We start from the raw sequence: 20435 nt of genomic DNA on the forward strand, positions 1-20435 counted from the left end.
CACGGACGGACAGACGGACATGGCTATATCGACTCAGCTTTTCATGCTGATCAAGAATATATATACTTTATGGGGTCGGAAATGTCTCCTTCTGTGCGTTACAAACATCTGACCAATTTTATAATACCCTCTGCAAGGGTATAAAAAGTGTATTTGGTGATATATTTTTGTTTAAGAGTAAAATGAAAAATGTCTGATTGAGTAGCAGAAACATCAGCATCTTATGTGGCTGCCCATTTTGCATGTAGGTTTGTATATACTCTATATTTTGGATTAAGCCGGATCGGACCATTATATCTTATATGTAGCTCCCAAACATCATCAGGACACGCACAGTGACTTTTTTTAATAACTTCGTTATTTTCTAAGCTATTGTGAAATTTAATATTGGTGAGTTTTTTATACCTATAAATGACTGTGACAAATTTGATCAAGATCGGATGACTATAACATATAGCTCCCATAGGAACGATCGTTGAAACACAATGACTTGTATGAATAACTTTGTTACTTTTGCCGCGATTGGCATTTGTCAGTTTTATATATCTATTAATGACTCTGATAAATTTGATCAAGATCGGGTAGTCACCCGATCAGAAATGATTCTTCTAAACTTTCGTTGAATGTCATTCAGAGACTGAGGAGAGTTATTGAAAGAGAGTTCCTACGCAACTTGCCAACGAATTACTACCTTTTTTTTTGTTATTGCAAACTTCAAGTTTATTTCGTATTTCGTGCGTAACAAATGATTTTAATTAAATGTCAATGCAAGAAGGGTGCAAGTGAAGATGTTTTAGATTTGTGTAACTCAGTTTTGTTTGTTAGTGCCATTCCATTGTTTTCTCAAATGGGCATAACTACATACATATATTTTTCAGTGCCAATGACTTTGGCTATTGCTTCGAAAACTTATCAGCTAAATTCATTTGCTTGATAAAGGTAACCACAGAAAATGCCAATTTAACCATCTATTGGAAAACGAAATAGAAAATATACTTTTAGTTATAAGAATCGTTGATCATACTATTTATAATATATGTATTTACATTAATATTGGTCTGCATGCAAACGGGAAATATCGATCCAGCCGTAAAGCTAATCGGTTGCTGGGCAATATGAATAAATTGAAAGATTGTCGATTTATAGCGCCGACTTGATCCTATCCAATTGGAATGAAATATAGCCAATGCCAGTCTATCGCAATCATCCACAATTTGATCGCAAATGCGACACAATGGAAACGATTGAGACATCAATGCCATTATATATACAACGAGCGACAATCGATTCCAGAAGTCAGAAAAGAACAATAGATTCACTAAGGTGCAACCCAAAATAGTACCAATTAGGATAAATTGTAGGAAAGTATTAATTGAAAATAGTGAGCGCATTAAGTCGGCAAATCTGAAAAAAAAGAGACTAAATTTGTAACTGAATCCCGTTGAAGTTTATTCAAATACATACTCATAAATTAGTTTGTGTTGCGCTATGCATTTAACTAGTTCCTTGTAATTTTGCTGCTCCGTCTTTTCCGGATCTGTGCGCAATTTTCGAACTCTTTGTCGGAGAATTTCGATGTGTCCTCTTAGCATAAGACAATAAATGACATTAAAAACATGTACGATTACCTGTTGCTCGATCACAAAAAAGAAAATGCAACATTCTAGAAAGAATACTATACACAAATTTTTTGTACTCGAACGCCAATCGATAAATGGATTATGGTCCCGATAGGGTGGCAATTTTTTAAGGCCAAACTCAGACCCGACAATATAAAAAAACTGTTAAAGATAATCGAATATATTATGTACAATAGATTGCATCGTACAACCCAATAACGAATCGAATAACGATCCATTCTATTCACACAAAATTCATCCATGCGGGCCATTAGTTTCTTGGCTTTATCGTATTTAGAAAGATGTTGGTAGAAAGTCACAGTCTTTAGGGAAGATCCAACAACATCAATGACATTTGCCAGCAATGTTAAGAACTCGCCAGGGCTATACCCTTTGATGTCTGTGACATAACCCATTACCATTCCAAAAGGCAAATATATAATGCACCACATAAACACGAGTCCTCTGAATACCATATACAACTTTCGTCCTTTTGATGGCGGCAAGAAGCCCACTAAAGTCATTCCATACTCGATATAAGAAAAGGCATTTACAGATGACTTCGTGTCTTGCGACCCAGGATCTCTCAATAACTCGAATATCATCCTTTTCCACGTTTTAATTTTTGTTCTCTCTGCTAAACTTTCTTTAATGTCCTTATGCAACTGTGGAAAATTATTGGAATCCACTCAAATTTATATATTGTTTACTGGCCCTAATGTTTACGCAACTTGCTAATCAATTAGCAACACTTGTCTTCGCTGTAGGTGTTTTCCCACAATTAAGCAGAATTTTCGATTCAATGAACGGGTTTAACGCATTATGCACTCATAGGGTGAAATGGTATATTAAAGTCGCCAAAATGTATGTAACAGGCAGAAGGGAGCTTTTCCGACCCCATAAAGTATATATATTCTTGATCAGCATCCGTTCGTAAGAACCAGTAGCCCTCGGAGACTATAAAAGCTAGAGCCACCAAATGTGGTATGTAGACTCGTGTAGTATGTATGTAAAGAAACCGCTTGAACAGATGTCCCCGTTCCCAGTAGTTCCTTAAACTTTTTAAGTCATTTGGAATAAAAATGTAAATTTTTTAAATAAGCGCCGTGAAGCAGAAGAAAAAGAACTTATCATATACATAGCTGCAATACAAACGGCAAAGATCGAGTGACTATATCAAACAAACGAACGATCGGTGAAAATTAACATTGTTGCAATGCTAAGATTGTTGGTCGTTCTTTCGCAAATATTGGAATTTTTAGAAAAAAAGTTTTACTGGTTTGGAGACTATAGGTAAGGAAAGAGTAACAAAATAAAATTGCAAGGGTATACAAACTTTGACGTGGTCAAAGTTCTCTGGCTATACCCTTGCAGAGGGTATTATAAAATTGGTCAGATGTTTGTAACGCACAGAAGGAGACGTTTCCGACCCCATTAAATATACATATGTATATATTATTCATTAAAATGAGAAGCTGAGTCGATATATCCATGTCCGTGTATCCGATCATATGCGTTTTACTCAGCCGTCTTAAAAGCTATCGGGTTGAATTTTTTTCTGTGCTTTTTATTAACTGGATCATATAGTTCTTTACGAAAAGTAGGTGAAGTATCGCTATGAAATATACATATGTTATAATATCGGATATAAAACCTCAGATTCCAAAATTTGAATCTGATCGAATAAATATAACACAAGTTACAGTCAATATAAATCGGCTTTGCTTCCAGCTCTGCCGGCAGCGCTGCCTGCTGCCTACTACGACGTTGGTCAGCAACAGATGCACCTTTTTACAAATAAGGAATAATCTTGGACTACTTCTTTTATATACAGTGGTGGCCACGAATTTAAGACTTTTTCATTTTGACTTTAGTTCTGATGTTCTCGACCACTAATTAACTTGATGCAACAAATTTTCTGTAATTTGTTGATTATTGAATTCAGATGATCAACCGTAAAAATGGTCTTAGTTTATTCCGTTTTTTCGCTAGGTGCATTTGAACAAAGAAAACTTCGTTTTTTGGTGGGCATGTGTATTTTTAAGACTTTCTTCTAAAATCTTAAATATTACAGAAAGAAGTAAGAACTCTTTAATAGCTGAGCACTTGTATTTCCGTTGGAGGAGCACTCCGCAGGATTATCTTCCATGGCGATGTTCGCGAGCTCGTGTATCAGATCAGCCCATATATGCCATATATGGCAAACCAAAAAAGCGGTAAATGCACAGGCTTAATTTTTTTTCCCCAAACTATGCCCCGCCCCAAAAAAATCCAAATATATGTATACTATCTTTACCTAAAAAAACGGATTTAAATAAAAAGAGGGGTAAAGAAGTTGTAGATCTAACAAAACTAACCACAACTTTTTAATTTAGCCCCAACTCTCAACACATGTTCATGTTCAACAAAAATTACATGTTCAACAAAAATTCATCAATATACAAACAAAACAATTTTACTACAATTTGTTCTTTTTCTTCCCTCATTCCCTAAGCAAAGCAGCGCACGCATACACATACAGTTTATGTAGCGTTGCGTCTGTGTGTGGCAGAGCTGGGCGCAGAGCAGAGATTTTATATTGACTGTAACTTGTAATATATTTATCCGATCAGATTCAAAATTTAAGATCTGGGGTTTTATATCCAATATTATCACATATGTAAATTTCATAGCGATACTCCAATTTTTATGAAAATGTTTGTTCTGGAGCTATATGATATAGTAGTCCGATCCTGATAATTCTCATACTTGATCTGCTCCAGATGATAAAAAGCACAGAAAAAACATTTCAGCCCGATAGCTCCTAAGGTGTCTGAGTAAAACGCATACGCACGGACGGACATGGCTATATCGACTCAGCTTCTCATGCTGATCAAGAATATATATACCTTATGGGGTCGGAAACGTCTCCTTCGGTCCGTTACAAACATCTGACCTATTTTATAATACCCTCTGCAAGGGTATAAAAAGTAATTGCTGCTGGAAGCAAGAAGATCCGCTGGTAATTACAAAGCGTTTTTTGCGGCTATTTATTTTAATTTTTGACACGGGTTTAAAGTAAAAATTGCGTTGCGTTTTTGAAAACGATCGGTCAAGTGGTCACTTGGAAATCGATGTTTGCTAGAAAATCGACTTAAAGTTTTTATACCCTTGCAGAGGGTATTATAAAATTGGTCAGATGTTTGTAACGCACAGAAGGAGACGTTTCCGACCCCATAAAGTATATATATTCTTGATCAGCATGAGAAGCTAAGTCGATATAGCCATGTCCGTCTGTCCGTCGGTGCGTACGCGTTTTACTCAGCCATCTTAAGAGCTATCGGGATGAAATTTTTTTTGGGAGCTTTTTTTTACCCGGGTGAGATAAAGTATGAAAATCTTTGGGATCGGACTACTATATCATATAGCTCTGGAACAAAAATTTTTGCAAAAATTGGAGTATCCCCATGAAATTTACCAATATAATAGAATTTGATATAAAATCTCAGATCCCAAAATTTGACCCTGATCGGATAAATAGAACACAAGTTACAGTCTATATAAATCGGTTCAATCGCTGCCGGCAGCTCTGCTTGCTGCCTACTACGTCACCATCTGTTAACAGAGCCCATGCATACACACACAGACGCAACGCTACATAAACTGTATGTGTATGCGTGCGTTGCTTTGCTTAGGGAATGAGGGAAGAAGAAGAACAAATTGTACATAGTATGAAGAGTAAAATTGTTTTGTTTGTATATTAATGAATTGAGTTGCAGAAAAGAAATTTTGAACATGTGAAATTATTATTGTCAAGGACTGCAAGGGTATATAAACTTCGGCATAGCCGAATTTAACTTCTTTGATATTTTATACTCGAACGGCTCCAACAAAGGCCAATCAATTGAAGCGCCATATCTTTGCCTGTTTTATTTTGATTTACTTCGAAATTTTAACACAAAGTTTTTCAAATGCTAAGGATTAAAAAAAAAGTGTTTTTAAGTTATTAAGGTGGTCCCGCCGGCAAGAGACATACACTCAACGTAAGTGCGAGTGAAAGGAACATAGTATACTGAGGGTCATTACAAATAAGTATGAGTGAGACGGTGTAATAATTTTGGTTACTTTTCTTGTCAGCAAGCGGCTCCCGACTAGACAACCAATCAAAAAAGTCCATGTGATGCACACTTTGGAACACACATACATATGTACACAACCTGCTGCGCACGCGCTTCCCGAAAAACGTAACAGACTTTTACCGTTAGGTGAGCGGCATGGCAACAGTCAGCTCGGCGCAGTATTTTCAAATACCTTGAAACATTAAAGAATCAATTGTTTTCCAACACTATGAATATCGATAATACAACACACATTCAACACTGCGTTTATCGATAATATATGACACATGTTTAGCCAGCGCCGGTATCATTTCTTATTTTCTTCCAATGTGACAAGACATGCAAACATTGAAGCGGCGACCACAAAAACACTTCGTTTGAAAATTATTTTTAAAATAAAAGTGTTTGGGTTTGCACAAACTTGGGGAACTTTGATTATACAAGAGAGAAATGAACATTCTACGGCTAAAGAAATAAAATATCATCGCTTTTACATTAATAACTACGAAAGCACTTTGGTGGAAACTTTCTTTGCCGATGTTTTCTCGGAAATTCCTCTTACAATTTAAATTTCAATGACGAACAAAATGGTAATGTTGTTCCGGTTGATTTTTAGATAAGGTGAATATTTATTTTGGTCCGATAAGCATTTGGACAAACTTCAGAGATTTTTTTGACCACAACAACTTTCTATATTCGCAAGGGAGTAAGTAACAAAGAGTAACAAAGGAACAAACAAAAAGAAACACAATTGTTAAATAACCTTTGGAAAAGACTACAATTAGTTGACAACTTACGCATTGCCAAAGTGCCACCAGGCACCCGAATGACGAGCAAAACTAATACCCCAATAGCTGGTTTCTTGATCATAAGTCGAGAATGCTTGACCTAAACTTACGCCCATTGCATTCTCACTTTCATTACCAATTCGAAAATTGTCATAACTAGCAAATAGGACACTCCCATTGCAGAATTCTAGTTGTACGTAGAGCTCATAGGTTTGGGAGTTCGTGAGACGATGCAAATTCTCAAGCCCATTGGAGAATTCCCCTTCCATGTTGCCGAAACCATGACGATACTCAGACCAATTCCTTTTAAAGTCAACGCTACCATTAAATCGTCTATGAATAACTATCCACCCAACGCCTTCTATATCTCCCTCGCAGAGAGCAGAAATTGGTTCAAGTCTGGGAATTTCAATTTGATGAACTCCGGATGAGCGGTCGTGCTGCCATATCTTTAAAATATTCGAAATTTCCCAAATTTTCATTCAGTTGCTAAATTTCCTTCTTCAAATTCTCTATCTCGCTTTCCGGTCTTGATTTCATTTCCTCATTTGCACGTTCAATTTTCTGTCTTTCAACTTGTCACGCGGTTTCTGTTTATATTGAACTTTCGGCTTTTTAGCGATCCTCTTTTTTCGCGGGTCCAATCAATGTGAAATTCATAATTTTAAGCAGTGCTGACATAAGTTAAAATAATGCTATAATGCTTCTGTTCAGAAGTAACTTAATATTAAAAAATAAAAAAAGGCCAGTTTGATTTTCAAAAATGCTCATTTTCTCGCCAGCAGCTAGATCACAATTTTTCATGCAGTTGAAAAATGCCACATATGGCCGGTAAGAGGCTAAGTTGGCAGCACTGGAAACGAACTGGGCAAAGCATTCGGGCTTATTGTTGGATCAAGCGAGCAAGTGACCAAAATTTATTCCAGTTTAAGTAAAAGGAAAGGAAAAGTTAGTCCGGTGTTCCGAATTTGAAATTTGACTTCATATATGTATTTTCTAAAATGTGTTTCCATTGGTTGATTAAAAAATTACAATCGTTTTAAATTCACAATGACAAAAAAAAAAAAAAAAAAAAATTTGAATAAAAATCCCTTTGAATAAAAATTGTGTTTCCAGAATTACGCACTTACAAAAAAATCTTATCATAAAAGAGTTAAAGAAACTTTGTAGACTTAAAAATAAACAAATTAATTTATTTTTTCCAAGAACTCCAACTAGAAATATGCAGCTCCCATTATACATATGTATATATGTATGTAGTCAAAAGTGGGAAAAAATAATACTTGAAAGTTTTTTAAATCTTTATATTCAACATCTAGTATGTCCTTTTTCTTCCAATTGTAGGTCTTGAAATGCCAAACTTGGTATCTTTTTATCAGAATGGCTGTCTCATTTTAACTACTACAGAATTCCGTCCCTTTTTCCTTAAGCAACATCAAGTCTGCTTTTAAACCATACATACTAAAAAATATCAAAAATTTTAAAAGTTAAATTAAAGACTTGTAGTATATTTTACCGTTGAAACAGATGCCCTTTGAGAAGGTGTGTTCATTGGGGTGTAGACTACAAAAAAAAGGAAAAATTAACAAAGCGACACACATATGTAGATCTTATAATACATGGCATTAATCTGGTGGGCCCTCTCCTTGTGAGATCGAAAAGATTAGACAAGCCCTACAAGTTAGGATTAGGCCTGAAGGGCAAATCCAGTGGGTGCAACTTTTTTAGCTTGTGATAGCTTTGATTTAGCAAGTTTGTTGCCAGGGGTGATTGGCGAATCTGCCGATTCAAATAAATATATGTATATATTTGTATATCCTTGGAAAAGTGTATATTAATTTTGGAAGTGTGCAACGCATATAAATAAGCATCTCCGACCATATAAAGTATAGATATTTTTGATCCGCACGACGAGACTTTCTCGAAACTAATTAACTTGATGAAAAAACATTTTCTGTAATTTGTTACTGAATTCAGATGATCAACCGTAAAAATGGTCTTAGTTTATTTCGTTTTTTCTCACAGGTGCGTTTGAACAAAGAAAACTTCGTTTTTTGGTGGGCATGTGTATATTTAAGACGTTTTTTCTAAAATCTTAAATATTACAGACAGAAGTATGAACTCTTTAATAGCTGAGCACCTGTATTTCCGTTAAAGAAGCATTCCGCAGGATCATCTTCCATGACGACGTTCGCGAGCTCGTGTACCAGATCAGCCAAGTCCCAGAAACTCTTGCACTTGTGTTGGACTGCATTGGCAAGATTGAACACGACGGTGTACATGGGTTATCTAGACGTCCGCCTTTGTGAAACGTCTGAATGGCGTTACATGACCATCTTTTTGTGAGAAATACAATGTATTTCTATGCTATAATGACAAAAGAAACTGTTTTAGCAACTTTCACCTAATTAGTATTCACAAATACTTGTTAAAGAAACAAATGTTTTCCAACACTGTGAATATCGATAATACAACACACATGCCTATGTGGCATTTTTCAACACTGCGCTTATCGATAATATATGACACATGTTTAGCCAGCGCCGGTATCATTTCTTATTTTCTTCCAATGTGACAAGACATGCAAACATTGAAGCGGCGACCACAAAAACACTTCGTTTGAAAATTATTTTTAAAATAAAAGTGTTTGGGTTTGCACAAACTTGGGGAACTTTGATTATACAAGAGAGAAATGAACATTCTACGGCTAAAGAAATAAAATATCATCGCTTTTACATTAATAACTACGAAAGCACTTTGGTGGAAACTTTCTTTGCCGATGTTTTCTCGGAAATTCCTCTTACAATTTAAATTTCAATGACGAACAAAATGGTAATGTTGTTCCGGTTGATTTTTAGATAAGGTGAATATTTATTTTGGTCCGATAAGCATTTGGACAAACTTCAGAGATTTTTTTGACCACAACAACTTTCTATATTCGCAAGGGAGTAAGTAACAAAGAGTAACAAAGGAACAAACAAAAAGAAACACAATTGTTAAATAACCTTTGGAAAAGACTACAATTAGTTGACAACTTACGCATTGCCAAAGTGCCACCAGGCACCCGAATGACGAGCAAAACTAATACCCCAATAGCTGGTTTCTTGATCATAAGTCGAGAATGCTTGACCTAAACTTACGCCCATTGCATTCTCACTTTCATTACCAATTCGAAAATTGTCATAACTAGCAAATAGGACACTCCCATTGCAGAATTCTAGTTGTACGTAGAGCTCATAGGTTTGGGAGTTCGTGAGACGATGCAAATTCTCAAGCCCATTGAAGAATTCCCCTTCCATGTTGCCGAAACCATGACGATACTCAGACCAATTCCTTTTAAAGTCAACGCTACCATTAAATCGTCTATGAATAACTATCCACCCAACGCCTTCTATATCTCCCTCGCAGAGAGCAGAAATTGGTTCAAGTCTGGGAATTTCAATTTGATGAACTCCGGATGAGCGGTCGTGCTGCCATATCTTTAAAATATTCGAAATTTCCCAAATTTTCATTCAGTTGCTAAATTTCCTTCTTCAAATTCTCTATCTCGCTTTCCGGTCTTGATTTCATTTCCTCATTTGCACGTTCAATTTTCTGTCTTTCAACTTGTCACGCGGTTTCTGTTTATATTGAACTTTCGGCTTTTTAGCGATCCTCTTTTTTCGCGGGTCCAATCAATGTGAAATTCATAATTTTAAGCAGTGCTGACATAAGTTAAAATAATGCTATAATGCTTCTGTTCAGAAGTAACTTAATATTAAAAAATAAAAAAAGGCCAGTTTGATCTTCAAAAATGCTCATTTTCTCGCCAGCAGCTAGATCACAATTTTTCATGCAGTTGAAAAATGCCACATATGGCCGGTAAGAGGCTAAGTTGGCAGCACTGGAAACGAACTGGGCAAAGCATTCGGGCTTATTGTTGGATCAAGCGAGCAAGTGACCAAAATTTATTCCAGTTTAAGTAAAAGGAAAGGAAAAGTTAGTCCGGTGTTCCGAATTTGAAATTTGACTTCATATATGTATTTTCTAAAATGTGTTTCCATTGGTTGATTAAAAAATTACAATCGTTTTAAATTCACAATGACAAAAAAAAAAAAAAAAAAAAATTTGAATAAAAATCCCTTTGAATAAAAATTGTGTTTCCAGAATTACGCACTTACAAAAAAATCTTATCATAAAAGAGTTAAAGAAACTTTGTAGACTTAAAAATAAACAAATTAATTTATTTTTTCCAAGAACTCCAACTAGAAATATGCAGCTCCCATTATACATATGTATATGTATGTAGTCAAAAGTGGGAAAAAATAATACTTGAAAGTTTTTTAAATCTTTATATTCAACATCTAGTATGTCCTTTTTCTTCCAATTGTAGGTCTTGAAATGCCAAACTTGGTATCTTTTTATCAGAATGGCTGTCTCATTTTAACTACTACAGAATTCCGTCCCTTTTTCCTTAAGCAACATCAAGTCTGCTTTTAAACCATACATACTAAAAAATATCAAAAATTTTAAAAGTTAAATTAAAGACTTGTAGTATATTTTACCGTTGAAACAGATGCCCTTTGAGAAGGTGTGTTCATTGGGGTGTAGACTACAAAAAAAAGGAAAAATTAACAAAGCGACACACATATGTAGATCTTATAATACATGGCATTAATCTGGTGGGCCCTCTCCTTGTGAGATCGAAAAGATTAGACAAGCCCTACAAGTTAGGATTAGGCCTGAAGGGCAAATCCAGTGGGTGCAACTTTTTTAGCTTGTGATAGCTTTGATTTAGCAAGTTTGTTGCCAGGGGTGATTGGCGAATCTGCCGATTCAAATAAATATATGTATATATTTGTATATCCTTGGAAAAGTGTATATTAATTTTGGAAGTGTGCAACGCATATAAATAAGCATCTCCGACCATATAAAGTATAGATATTTTTGATCCGCACGACGAGACTTTCTCGAAACTAATTAACTTGATGAAAAAACATTTTCTGTAATTTGTTACTGAATTCAGATGATCAACCGTAAAAATGGTCTTAGTTTATTTCGTTTTTTCTCACAGGTGCGTTTGAACAAAGAAAACTTCGTTTTTTGGTGGGCATGTGTATATTTAAGACGTTTTTTCTAAAATCTTAAATATTACAGACAGAAGTATGAACTCTTTAATAGCTGAGCACCTGTATTTCCGTTAAAGAAGCATTCCGCAGGATCATCTTCCATGACGACGTTCGCGAGCTCGTGTACCAGATCAGCCAAGTCCCAGAAACTCTTGCACTTGTGTTGGACTGCATTGGCAAGATTGAACACGACGGTGTACATGGGTTATCTAGACGTCCGCCTTTGTGAAACGTCTGAATGGCGTTACATGACCATCTTTTTGTGAGAAATACAATGTATTTCTATGCTATAATGACAAAAGAAACTGTTTTAGCAACTTTCACCTAATTAGTATTCACAAATACTTGTTAAAGAAACAAATGTTTTCCAACACTGTGAATATCGATAATACAACACACATGCCTATGTGGCATTTTTCAACACTGCGCTTATCGATAATATATGACACATGTTTAGCCAGCGCCGGTATCATTTCTTATTTTCTTCCAATGTGACAAGACATGCAAACATTGAAGCGGCGACCACAAAAACACTTCGTTTGAAAATTATTTTTAAAATAAAAGTGTTTGGGTTTGCACAAACTTGGGGAACTTTAATTATACAAGAGAGAAATGAACATTCTACGGCTAAAGAAATAAAATATCATCGCATTCACATTAATAACTACGAAAGCACTTTGGTGGAAACTTTCTTTGCCGATGTTTTCTCGGAAGTTCCTCTTACAATTTACAAATTAAAATGAGGAACAATATGGTAATGTTGGGCTTAGTTCTGGCTTCACATTTTAAGTAGAGAATCCTTAAGGCCCTTTATTGCGGCTTCCAATTGGTTCCATCTGAAGCCTAGTAAAATATCATTAAAGACTTAAGTTAAGTTGAAAAGAAGAACCGACAGCTTTTTCTAGTTGCCAGGCAGCAGTTTTTATTGCTGTAGAAAAGCAAACTTGAACAGTTCTGTTTTCTGCTTTGGCTGTTGCTCTCACTTTTTCCGTCATTTGCTGTTGTTCTCAAATTTTCCGTCATTTGCTGTTGGGTTTTCCCGCTTTCGGATTTTCTATTGATTTTGTATCGACTGTTCGTAGTTTCCGATGTACATAGAAGCATTAGCGCTCAGCAGAAATGTTCGTAGTTTTCAAACCCTGGAAATGAGTTTTGCTCGCAATAAATATAATATATTGATATTGATATATATAATTAGAAAAAAAAAAATTGAATTGGAAAATATGTCTAAAATTGATTTTTTTAAACTTTTTCTAAATTATAAACTTATTAAAGGGGGCAATAAAGCGTAGGGAAAACTAGACGAAGAGTACATGCGTATTTCACTGTAAACTGTGCGTCGTTAATTGTTAACATTGCACAATAATGAATTAAAAATACATATACATATGTACATACATATACATAGGTATACTAGAAAACCCGGCAAACGTTGTTTTGCCATATAAATAATTTTCTAGAATATTTGGTCGTTCGGTGGTGGCACGATGATCACTATCACTTTCATGTATGTATACATCGAGTTTGTTTTGTTTTTCTTTTTTGGGTGCTTGAATTTTTGTTCTTTTTACCCTTATTTTTCTTCCGGCTGAAATTTTTTTCGCGGCGATACATTTTTTGTACAACTTCATCCTCTTTGATCTCTTGATCCATCGATGCGTCGTGCACAATACTTTATGTGGCGGCCAAGCTATACTTTACGAAGGAATTTGTGTAATATTTTGAAACACCTTATCCCCACATTTTCCCTGATGACTGTTGAACAGTCAGCCAATCTTCATTGCATTCATATACATACATACATACATAAGTGCTGATGTAATCTCCGCACAGATACACATTTTGCCTGGTAGCAATGTAGGCATATGTCCATACCTATCAGAGAATTGCAACGGGAATGATTGAGAAGGATCTGTCATATGAATAAAACCGAACTAGAGTTTGACCTTCAAAATGGATATGAATTGGCTGTGTATCAATTATTACAAAGTTACAACAACAAAAAATGAAATTTCAAAATTTCGTGCTCCATTAAAATTGACTAAGTTATATATAGTTTTTTAGTTTTCAAAGTGCAAGTGCGGCAAAATACGAAATTTGGCAAAATGGTATTGTCCGACCTTATGATTTCCGACAATATCGACCAAATCGCACAGTGTCCTTTAAGTTTGAAGGACAAAGTAAAGATGTTTTTGGTGATAAGAAAAACTCGATCACAGAGACTAAAGCCACCAAATTTGTTATATAGACAAAGTGATCCAGTTAACTCGAAGCATTCAATCGATTATATCTTGAAGCATTCAATCGATTATATCTGGATATGTGAAAATTGTTTATTATAATGCTTCATTGATTCAGGTTTTATATTTATAAACGTCTCTGATAATTTGGACAAATTAAGAGTATTATTTACTTTGAGTTACAGTAATAATTTCCTAAGGAAGACCAATGGTCCACGTAAAAATGGAGTTTACTGTGTTGAAGTTAGATTGTACAATTTTGAATGTGGCATATTTAGATTCCGGTTGATTTTTAGATAAGGTGAATATTTATTTTGGTCCGATAAGCATTTGGACAAACTTCAGAGATTTTTTTGACCACAACAACTTTCTATATTCGCAAGGGATATTTTACTCATATTTTCCATTGAGTAAGTAACAAAGAGTAACAAAGGAACAAACAAACAAAAAGAAACACAATTGTTAAATAACCTTTGGAAAAGACTACAATTAGTTGACAACTTACGCATTGCCAAAGTGCCACCAGGCACCCGAATGACGAGCAAAATTAATACCCCAATAGCTGGTTTCTTGATCATAAGTCGAGAATGCTTGACCTAAACTTACGCCCATTGCATTCTCACTTTCATTACCAATTCGAAAATTGTCATAACTAGCAAATAGGACACTCCCATTGCAGAATTCTAGTTGTACGTAGAGCTCATAGGTTTGGGAGTTCGTGAGACGATGCAAATTCTCAAGCCCATTGAAGAATTCCCCTTCCATGTTGCCGAAACCATGACGATACTCAGACCAATTCCTTTTAAAGTCAACGCTACCATTAAATCGTCTATGAATAACTATCCACCCAACGCCTTCTATATCTCCCTCGCAGAGAGCAGAAATTGGTTCAAGTCTGGGAATTTCAATTTGATGAACTCCGGATGAGCGGTCGTGCTGCCATATCTTTAAAATATTCGAAATTTCCCAAATTTTCATTCAGTTGCTAAATTTCCTTCTTCAAATTCTCTATCTCGCTTTCCGGTCTTGATTTCATTTCCTCATTTGCACGTTCAATTTTCTGTCTTTCAACTTGTCACGCGGTTTCTGTTTATATTGAACTTTCGGCTTTTTAGCGATCCTCTTTTTTCGCGGGTCCAATCAATGTGAAATTCATAATTTTAAGCAGTGCTGACATAAGTTAAAATAATGCTATAATGCTTCTGTTCAGAAGTAACTTAATATCAAAAAATAAAAAAAGGCCAGTTTGATCTTCAAAAATGCTCATTTTCTCGCCAGCAGCTAGATCACAATTTTTCATGCAGTTGAAAAATGCCACATATGGCCGGTAAGAGGCTAAGTTGGCAGCACTGGAAACGAACTGGGCAAAGCATTCGGGCTTATTGTTGGATCAAGCGAGCAAGTGACCAAAATTTATTCCAGTTTAAGTAAAAGGAAAGGAAAAGTTAGTCCGGTGTTCCGAATTTTAAAATTTGACTTCATATATGTATTTTCTAAAATGTGTTTCCATTGGTTGATTAAAAAATTACAATCGTTTTAAATTCACAATGACAAAAAAAAAAAAAAAAAAATTTGAATAAAAATCCCTTTGAATAAAAATTGTGTTTCCAGAATTACGCACTTACAAAAAAATCTTATCATAAAAGAGTTAAAGAAACTTTGTAGACTTAAAAATAAACAAATTAATTTATTTTTTCCAAGAACTCCAACTAGAAATATGCAGCTCCCATTATACATATGTATATATGTAGTCAAAAGTGGGAAAAAATAATACTTGAAAGTTTTTTAAATCTTTATATTCAACATCTAGTATGTCCTTTTTCTTCCAATTGTAGGTCTTGAAATGCCAAACTTGGTGTCTTTTTATCAGAATGGCTGTCTCATTTTAACTACTACAGAATTCCGTCCCTTTTTCCTTAAGCAACATCAAGTCTGCTTTTAAACCATACATACTAAAAAATATCAAAAATTTTAAAATTTAAATTAAAGACTTGTAGTATATTTTACCGTTGAAACAGATGCCCTTTGAGAAGGTGTGTTCATTGGGGTGTAGACTACAAAAAAAAAGTAAAAATTAACAAAGCGACACACATATGTAGATCTTATAATACATGGCATTAATCTGGTGGGCCCTCTCCTTGTGAGATCGAAAAGATTAGACAAGCCCTACAAGTTAGGATTAGGCCTGAAGGGCAAATCCAGTGGGTGCAACTTTTTTTAGCTTGTGATAGCTTTGATTTAGCAAGTTTGTTGCCAGGGGTGATTGGCGAATCTGCCGATTCAAATAAATATATGTATATATTTGTATATCCTTGGAAAAGTGTATATTAATTTTGGAAGTGTGCAACGCATATAAATAAGCATCTCCGACCATATAAAGTATAGATATTTTTGATCCGCACGACGAGACTTTCTCGAAACTAATTAACTTGATGAAAAAAAAATTTTCTGTAATTTGTTACTGAATTCAGATGATCAACCGTAAAAATGGTCTTAGTTTATTTCGTTTTTTCTCACAGGTGCGTTTGAACAAAGAAAACTTCGTTTTTTGGTGGGCATGTGTATATTTAAGAAGTTTTTTCTAAAATCTTAAATATTACAGACAGAAGTATGAACTCTTTAATAGCTGAGCACCTGTATTTCCGTTAAAGAAGCATTCCGCAGGATCATCTTCCATGACGAGGTTGGCGAGCTCGTGTACCAGATCAGCCAAGTCCCAGAAACTCTTGCACTTGTGTTGGACTGCATTGGCAAGATTGAACACGACGGTGCCATTTGGCACATGGGTTATCTAGACGTCCGCCTTTGTGAAACGTCTGAATGGCGTTACATGACCATCTTTTTGTGAGAAATACAATGTATTTCTATGCTATAATGACAAAAGAAACTGTTTTAGCAACTTTCACCTAATTAGTATTCACAAATACTTTGAAATGTTAAAGAAACAAATGTTTTCCAACACTGTGAATATCGATAATACAACACACATGCCTATGTGGCATTTTTCAACACTGCGCTTATCGATAATATATGACACATGTTTAGCCAGCGCCGGTATCATTTCTTATTTTCTTCCAATGTGACAAGACATGCAAACATTGAAGCGGCGACCACAAAAACACTTCGTTTGAAAATTATTTTTAAAATAAAAGTGTTTGGGTTTGCACAAACTTGGGGAACTTTAATTATACAAGAGAGAAATGAACATTCTACGGCTAAAGAAATAAAATATCATCGCATTCACATTAATAACTACGAAAGCACTTTGGTGGAAACTTTCTTTGCCGATGTTTTTCTCGGAAGTTCCTCTTACAATTTACAAATTAAAATGAGGAACAATATGGTAATGTTGGGCTTAGTTCTGGCTTCACATTTTAAGTAGAGAATCCTTAAGGCCCTTTATTGCGGCTTCCAATTGGTTCCATCTGAAGCCTAGTAAAATATCATTAAAGACTTAAGTTAAGTTGAAAAGAAGAACCGACAGCTTTTTTCTAGTTGCCAGGCAGCAGTTTTTATTGCTGTAGAAAAGCAAACTTGAACAGTTCTGTTTTCTGCTTTGGCTGTTGCTCTCACTTTTTCCGTCATTTGCTGTTGTTCTCAAATTTTCCGTCATTTGCTGTTGGGTTTTCCCGCTTTCGGATTTTCTATTGATTTTGTATCGACTGTTCGTAGTTTCCGATGTACATAGAAGCATTAGCGCTCAGCAGAAATGTTCGTAGTTTTCAAACCCTGGAAATGAGTTTTGCTCGCAATAAATATAATATATTGATATTGATATATATAATTAGAAAAAAAAAAATTGAATTGGAAAATATGTCTAAAATTGATTTTTTTAAACTTTTTCTAAATTATAAACTTATTAAAGGGGGCAATAAAGCGTAGGGAAAACTAGACGAAGAGTACATGCGTATTTCACTGTAAACTGTGCGTCGTTAATTGTTAACATTGCACAATAATGAATTAAAAATACATATACATATGTACATATACATAGGTATACTAGAAAACCCGGCAAACGTTGTTTTGCCATATAAATAATTTTCTAGAATATTTGGTCGTTCGGTGGTGGCACGATGATCACTATCACTTTCATGTATGTATACATCGAGTTTGTTTTGTTTTTCTTTTTTGGGTGCTTGAATTTTTGTTCTTTTTACCCTTATTTTTCTTCCGGCTGAAATTTTTTTCGCGGCGATACATTTTTTTGTACAACTTCATCCTCTTTGATCTCTTGATCCATCGATGCGTCGTGCACAATACTTTATGTGGCGGCCAAGCTATACTTTACGAAGGAATTTGTGTAATATTTTGAAACACCTTATCCCCACATTTTCCCTGATGACTGTTGAACAGTCAGCCAATCTTCATTGCATTCATATACATACATACATAAGTGCTGATGTAATCTCCGCACAGATACACATTTTGCCTGGTAGCAATGTAGGCATATGTCCATACCTATCAGAGAATTGCAACGGGAATGATTGAGAAGGATCTGTCATATGAATAAAACCGAACTAGAGTTTGACCTTCAAAATGGATATGAATTGGCTGTGTATCAATTATTACAAAGTTACAACAACAAAAAATGAAATTTCAAAATTTCGTGCTCCATTAAAATTGACTAAGTTATATATAGTTTTTTAGTTTTCAAAGTGCAAGTGCGGCAAAATACGAAATTTGGCAAAATGGTATTGTCCGACCTTATGATTTCCGACAATATCGACCAAATCGCACAGTGTCCTTTAAGTTTGAAGGACAAAGTAAAGATGTTTTTGGTGATAAGAAAAACTCGATCACAGAGACTAAAGCCACCAAATTTGTTATATAGACAAAGTGATCCAGTTAACTCGAAGCATTCAATCGATTATATCTTGAAGCATTCAATCGATTATATCTGGATATGTGAAAATTGTTTATTATAATGCTTCATTGATTCAGGTTTTATATTTATAAACGTCTCTGATAATTTGGACAAATTAAGAGTATTATTTACTTTGAGTTACAGTAATAATTTCCTAAGGAAGACCAATGGTCCACGTAAAAATGGAGTTTACTGTGTTGAAGTTAGATTGTACAATTTTGAATGTGGCATATTTAGATTCCGGTTGATTTTTAGATAAGGTGAATATTTATTTTGGTCCGATAAGCATTTGGACAAACTTCAGAGATTTTTTTGACCACAACAACTTTCTATATTCGCAAGGGATATTTTACTCATATTTTCCATTGAGTAAGTAACAAAGAGTAACAAAGGAACAAACAAACAAAAAGAAACACAATTGTTAAATAACCTTTGGAAAAGACTACAATTAGTTGACAACTTACGCATTGCCAAAGTGCCACCAGGCACCCGAATGACGAGCAAAATTAATACCCCAATAGCTGGTTTCTTGATCATAAGTCGAGAATGCTTGACCTAAACTTACGCCCATTGCATTCTCACTTTCATTACCAATTCGAAAATTGTCATAACTAGCAAATAGGATACTCCCATTGCAGAATTCTAGTTGTACGTAGAGCTCATAGGTTTGGGAGTTCGTGAGACGATGCAAATTCTCAAGCCCATTGAAGAATTCCCCTTCCATGTTGCCGAAACCATGACGATACTCAGACCAATTCCTTTTAAAGTCAACGCTACCATTAAATCGTCTATGAATAACTATCCACCCAACGCCTTCTATATCTCCCTCGCAGAGAGCAGAAATTGGTTCAAGTCTGGGAATTTCAATTTGATGAACTCCGGATGAGCGGTCGTGCTGCCATATCTTTAAAATATTCGAAATTTCCCAAATTTTCATTCAGTTGCTAAATTTCCTTCTTCAAATTCTCTATCTCGCTTTCCGGTCTTGATTTCATTTCCTCATTTGCACGTTCAATTTTCTGCCTTTCAACTGAATTTGTGATGAAATTGTCAATGTGAGATATTTTAGTTTGCAAATTCTCAACTGCTACACTTAGTCGACCATTATCCTTATCTGAATCGAGCACTTTGATCTTTTCCTTTAGCTCTAGAATGTAATCAAAGGAAAGCTTTAAGGAGTTGTAGCAATTTGATGCACACAAGATCGGTTCGTTATTGATGAATCTAGAATCCTGTATAAACAGATTTATAAATAACATTTTAATTTTCACTTTTCACTTTTCAACTCACTTCTTGTTCATTTGATATTGACGAACTTGTTGAGATTACTTGCTGGAACCAAAAAGCAGAAAGAATCCAAAAAGTGGTAGAACACTTTTTAAATTCATTTTGGAATACATTCCATAAAATTTGGGAATTTATAAAACTTTTTCTTTACTTCGAACTTGCGACTGGCGACATCGTCTCAAAAGGCAATGATTTAAGCTAAGAAATGTCGATTAAATTTTCATATACATATGTATGTATGTACATACTCAAGATTTCAGTGTTGATAAGTGGAAAAATTGGCTTAAGCTAGATTTTAGTGTTGGCAACCGCTATTTTTTATTTGGCGCGTTGTTTGACCGCCCTGGTAGCCATATATTTGACTCTAAATTCGAGGAACATTCGGCTGCTTTGGCAGAAACAGCTACATTCAGCTATAATCCCGCTAAAAAC

General features: G+C 35.0%; 1 long non-coding RNA gene across 1 annotated transcript; it reads right to left on the reverse strand.

The window, feature by feature from the left end:
- Positions 1 to 17355: 17355 nt before the first annotated feature.
- On the reverse strand, positions 17356 to 20142 carry LOC137576958 (uncharacterized). Its single transcript, XR_011032351.1, has 3 exons — positions 20007 to 20142; positions 19181 to 19948; positions 17356 to 17581 (listed from the first exon to the last, which is right to left on the reverse strand). It is a non-coding gene; the product is annotated as an uncharacterized lncRNA (long non-coding RNA).
- Positions 20143 to 20435: the final 293 nt, after the last annotated feature.

This window comes from Drosophila tropicalis, unplaced genomic scaffold, assembly GCF_018151085.1.
Source record: "Drosophila tropicalis isolate 14030-0801.00 unplaced genomic scaffold, ASM1815108v1 contig_593, whole genome shotgun sequence".
NCBI classification, from domain to species: Eukaryota; Metazoa; Arthropoda; class Insecta; order Diptera; family Drosophilidae; genus Drosophila; species Drosophila tropicalis.